Genomic DNA, 6,278 nt, shown 5'->3' on the forward strand with positions numbered 1-6,278 from the left:
GGTTTCGGACACGGCGTCACAGCTACTGGCGCTCATGCTAGCTAGATTAAAGCTAGTTTCTGTATGTCTAATGAGCTGCAATCAAGCACGGTAGCCAGGCCCTTAAGTCAAACACAGAGTTGTTCCAGGCGGGTGGGAGATTAGAGACATTGATCACTCCAGCCCCTGACCCTGAAAAGTTCAGCACCTTGCAGGCCTCTGTGTGATGCGGCCGTCGACAGATGCACAATCTGCTAGTCTGCTTTGCACAGGTGTTGGGTGAGGAAGTCGGTGCTAACGTTACTCTGAAATACCCAGATCCACAACGAATGGCAGCGCACTCGAATGTCTAACAAAGCCCCTAACCCCTAGGCCCCCTGCCTTTCAAGAGCTATTGCGCGGGATGGAAATCTTCTCCTCATTTGTCCTGTAGCACTCCAGTGGGGAAAACAGTGAACAGAATGGTAACAAGCCTATGCACATCGGAGGCTAATGGTCCCAAGTGTAGACGCTTTCCAGCCACATCAAACCATTCTCTACTTGCTTGGAGATGGACGGCCAGAGTGGGCGGGGTTAGTGAAGGATGAGAGAAGAGCTATCACATCTCGATGTCAAACTGGATGGACATTTGTCAGATTGACATGTGAGTATTAGAATTTTTACTTACATTTAATGAGTTTTATTCTGTAAGATGCCAATGGAGGAGGGAGGTCTCCAGCCCAAAGACAATCACAGACCTCACTGAAGCCAGTGGGGATACCCTTTCTTTCAGGCTCCACACAAGGAGCAATCAAACCCCTTTGTGTAGTAAAAATAGCTGGGGTCGAAGGGGCTACTGCCCAAGGTAATAGGCCGCATGTTGGCAGGTCAGAGCTAAGCCATGTGGGCTGAAGGGTTTCCCTGGCTAGGGTATTGGATGCACGCTTGCATGTGTATTGGCAGGGAAAGCCAGGAGAAGGAGATGAGAGTATGAGAATGAGAAGAAACTGAGCGGGGACGGAAAATCTTGAGCACAGTACTTGCTGGAGCGGTAGACCTGGGGATTTCTGAGCAAGGAACCTGCCTGCAGTTGTTGGATTCAAGGAAACAAGGCTTTGGTTACAGTTTTGTTGTAGACGGACAAGATCACACCAAGAATAGACCTGATTCTTATCAGCCATTTTTCATCCTATTGGGAATGACCCTGCAAGGCATTGTGGGCCAAAGGGGCGACGTTATTATCCAGAATCTCGGCCCAGACTTGCTGTCTCAGGTGGATGGTGGCACGGGCATTTTAATGTAGTTTAAAGTGAGGGCAAAATTATGGTTAAGCTTTTAAAAGAAACCTACGGGAGTTAGACACTCAACTCCCCCCTGTTCCTTTGAAAATCTTGGCCTAACCATATAAGAGCAGTTCAGAATCAGAGAGACAAGGTGGGGGAAGGAATCTCTTTTATTGGACGGACTTCTGTTGGTGAGAGAGACAAGCTTTTGAGCTGACACTGAGCTCTTCTTCCATCCTGGGAAATGTACTCAGAAATACAAGATGTTTCCCACCGATCTTGTCTCTCTAATATCCTGGAACCAACCCGATCACAACAACACTGCAAAGAGTTCAGAATCAGACCCACTGAAAACTGGAGAGTCAAAACGAGACACCCTGGCACAAAGCTATCAAGCAGGCTGCAGATAATACCTTTAGACAATCACAGCAGCAACATGATTATTATTTCTATTACATTAGTGTCTAGAGGTTCCAGGCGAGATCAGGGCCCTGTAATGGTGTATTGTCCCCTATAAGGGATCGTGGGGATCTTCTGGAACCTTGTGTTCTGGAAGTTCTAGAGCAGCTGAGGGGCCTAGGAAATGGCAAAAACAGATGCTGGGAGAGAGAAAGTGGTCCCAGGGTACTAGTGTCTGGGGGAAAATCCAAGTTTCTATTTCTTTAAGGGCCTGGGACCAGGAGACTTGTGCTGTAGGGTGGGACAAAGCTCTGCTCTCTCTCAGCCAACAGGACAAGTTCTGGGAAAGAGGACAGGTATAATCTGCCTCTTCCTTCATAGCGAGAGAGTTGCTAGCAGGAGAAGGACTTCCTACCTCTGCCAGCCCAGAGGGAAAAGGCCTGAGCTGGTTTGACTTTGGTCTCCAAGTGGTGAGGATGGTTGGAAGACCTCACTCCAGCAGAGACATCATGGTGGAAAGGACTTGGTTATGAAGAATTAGACTCGCTACAAAGGGGACTGTTGTTTTAAGTACTCCGGACTGTGCAAAAATTGGTGGGAGACCTAGGAGGGAACTGAGGGTTCGGGGCCATAAGAGGGTGTGCTCTGAAGATGGCACCCTGCCACAGGCCTCATTGCAGTAGGTGCTCTACACACACAAAGGGCTTCCAACACAACAAGAGACGCTGTCGTCCTTCATTGTAGACACGACCTACAGTGATGGGAGGGGTTCTGCCGTTGGTGTAGGGAATCCATCTCCCTGAGAGCCAGGAGCTAGGATGATGGATTAATTTTTCCAATGACCCAGTGCTGGCTGCACGAGGACTTCGGTTTTTCATACCCCTGAGTGACATAGTTATGCCAACCTAATTTTCTTGTGTAGACGAGGCCAAAGAGACAGGCTGTGCCCCAAAGAGCTTACAGTCCAGGCAGGCGCGAAGAAGACCACAGTCTGAAACTTGGGACAATCATGACACCTCGTAAGATAGTCAAATTTGAAATCTAGCTGCCTGTGGAAAAGTGGTCCATTCCCCCTACCTGAATGGGAATGAGAGTAATGACATTTGGCTTGATCACGGACAGAGGGGACAGAGAATGTCCCATTCGCTGGCCTGGTTTGGGGAGGGGACACAAGCCTTTTTCTCTTTGAACTAACCAAGACTCTCCATTTGCTACACTAGTTTATAGCCAAATTTGTCAAATCTAGCTGTCTCATAATGGGCAGAAGCTTTGATGGTGATCTAAACAGAAGCTTTGATGGTGATCTCCTGACCTCACTGCGGGGCTGGGACCTCTACAAATCAGTCTTCTGTTTAGGATTTAGGAGACCAGTTTTAGGCACTTGGGTTTGAAATGTTGCCTTCTGGCCCAGCCAGTGCAGGGTGAAATGACTTCAAATGGGCAGATTTTTGAGTGCCAGCCAGTAGAGGGCAGTGGTGAGACATTGGCCCATACCTCAGTCACAGCTGATCCATCTTCCTGGGAAATTGGTGTCTCTAGTGTCTCGGGCACAGGCTTAGGCAGCAAGAGACTTGGGATCTATTCCTCCATCTGCTGCTGACCTCAGGCAAGTCACTTCCCCCGCTGTTTGTGCTCCCAAACACTTTAAGGCAGGGACTTTTTTTTTTTTAGCATGTCTGTAGAGCTCCCAGTACATTAGGGCACAGATGTCAGTTTGGGTCTCTAGATGTTACTGTAATAGAAATAATATTTATTCCATCTTTACTGAAATGATACATAATAGAGGCTTTTTAGACACACACTTTGCCAAACCTTTATGTTCCCCTGAAGCTAAAACAACCCTAAAAATCCTTCCTGAAAGTTTTAAATAACACAAAGAACAGGAGTACTTGTGGCACCTTAGAGACTAACAAATTTATTTGAGCATAAGCTTTCGTGGGCTACAGCCCACTTCTTCGGATGCATAGAATGAAACATATAGTAAGGAGATATATATACACATACAGAGAACATGAAAAGGTGGGAGGATACTTATCATGGGGAAATACATTCAATGTGTGTAATGGCTCAGCCATTCCTCACATCTTCTTGTCAAACTGTCTGAAATGGGCCATCTTGATTATCACTACGAAAGTTTTTTTCTCCTGCTGATAATAGCTCATCTTAATTAATTAGCCTCTTAGAGTTGGTAGGGCAACTCCCACCTTTTCATGCTCTCTGTATGTATATATATCTCCTTACTATATGTCACATTCTATGCATCCGATGAAGTGGGCTGTAGCCCACGAAAGCTTATGCTCAAATAAATTTGTTAGTCTCTAAGGGCTGGTCCACACTAACCCCCCAGTTCGAACTAAGATACGCAACTTCAGCTATCTGAATAACGTAGCTGAAGTCGAAGTATCTCAGTTCGAACTACAAGGTACTTACCGCAGGTCCACACGTGGCAGGCAGGCTCCCCCGTCGACTCCGCGTACTTCTCTCGTGGAGCAGGAGTACCGGTGTCGACGGCAAGCACTTCCAGGATCGATTTATCGTGTCTAGACAAGACACGATAAATCGATCCTAGAAGATTGATTGCTTACCGCAGAACCTGGAGGTAAGTATAGATGTACCCTAAGGTGCCACAAGTACTCCTGTTCTTTTTGAGGATACAGACTAACACGGCTGCTACTCTGAAACCTTAAATAACAAAGACTCCCCGAAGAAACAATCAATCAGACCGAAAACAACAAATGGGAAAGATAGGGACCAAAGCATCACTTACATTACTAATGACCAGGGACAATTCCTAGCCTGCTCGCTTGGGCAACCACAAGTAATTAGGAACCATCTCCTGTGGGGGGATAGAATATTTTATTCCTGTGTTGTTTCCAGCAAAAATTAAAAGATCCATGTGACTTGTGTCTGCATGGAGAAGTGCATTAGCCAGGAAGCATAGGAGACCTAGTACCTAAGCCAGGGCTTCTCAACCCAGGGGTCAGGAACAGGTGTCAGAAGTTGGAGACCACTCCACTCTATGTGTATTGCTAAATGCGAGGGTTGTCTTGGCTATTTCTGTTTATATTGGACCAGCACCCCATTGTACTAGGAGCTGTACAAGCACAGAACAAAGAGGCTAAATGGGAGAGGATTGTGTGTGCGTGGGTGTCCTGGTGCAGAAAAGGGGAGCCCAGTGCAGGGGGCCTGGAACAATTTGTATAGTGGGGGTGTTGAGAGCCAATTCCAGCATCCCAAGTTCCAGCACTTATGGCCCAGTATGGAAAAGATTGAGACCCACTAATTTAAACTAGCCCACAACCAGGGCCGTCTCTAGGGGGGTACGGGGCCCGGGGCGGAAGTGACGGATTCGTCTCTTCCGGGACCGACTGTGCTGGCCAATCGCACCGGCCCACGGGGCCCCCCAAAGTGTGGGGCCTGGAGTGGTTGCCCTGATTTGCCCTACCCAAGGGACGGCTAGGGCTGTGCAGCATAAACTGTTCATCCCAGAATAACAATGAATAGGTGTTCGGGTCAAACCCAGTTGCCTTCCTTACCACATAAGGCCACATTAATCTGCTCTCCAGGGTTTCTGCTTTATGTTCTTGAGACATATGAGCTCACCATGGCATGCGACTGATTATTAGTTTCTATTTGCAGAGGCTTCTCAACACACTCTGCTGATCTAGGCAACTCTTCAGTGGGCTGCCTCCAACTCGCTCAGATTTGGTCCGACTGCCCCTCCCTTATGACAAAGGGGTGGCTGGGCCAAATTTGAGGCAGTGGCATTGGGACCTGGTGCAGGGGGTTGCACTGCCACTCAACATTTGGTCTGGGTGCCCTAGGCAGCTGCCCAGTAATCGGCCAACCTAGGCAGCTACATAGCTTGCCTATAATTAGAGCGGCCCCTGTCAATTTGCATTGCAATAGTTTCCTGAGCCCACAAGCAGGATTGGGTGCCATCGTGTTAGGTGTTGTACGAGCGAGACAATCCCTACCCCAAAGAGTCTCGAAAGGCCACATTTGTCCATAGGGGCTGGAACTAAGGGGGCTGCACCCCCCGGCCTGACGTGGTTTCCATCCTATCCAGGGTTTACAGTTTGGTTCAATGGCTCTCAGCCCCCCACTATACCCACTGTTCCAGCCCCCTGCATTTGCCTGTGGGAACCCAGTCCTGTCGGCCACGCTGCCCCGCCATTGTGAAACCCAGCTAACCCGTTGCTTTCTCTGGCTGACTGCCTCAGGGCTTTGTTTGCAACAACAGCAAGTCCCAGCGGGGTGCATGGGCGGAGCAGCCTTTGCATCAGCGCGCCCCCCCCCCCCCTAGCCACAGGTCTGACAGCTGGTCCCAGCCCAGGTCACTTTAACTGGGGGGGGAGGGGAGGGATGGCTGCAGACGGTCCCTAGTTCTCTGTTTGCATGGACACGCCCCTTCCCGCCACTGCCACGCCCACTCGGCGCGTCGGGAGGGGGAGAGCCCGAGGCGGAGCCAGCCCCCGGGAGAAAGGCGCGCGCTGTGCGCGGCCCCTTTAAGAGCCGCCCGCCCCGCCTCTTCCCTCGCCGAATGTATCGAATCCGGTGGGCGGGGCCCCGGCCCGCGTTGCCGCGACCAATCAGAGCGCGGCCTTTTCCGCGGGAGATCCGAATTTCGCGGCACGT

Source organism: Chrysemys picta, chromosome 23 (genome assembly GCF_011386835.1).
Source record: "Chrysemys picta bellii isolate R12L10 chromosome 23, ASM1138683v2, whole genome shotgun sequence".
Taxonomy (NCBI): Eukaryota; Metazoa; Chordata; order Testudines; family Emydidae; genus Chrysemys; species Chrysemys picta.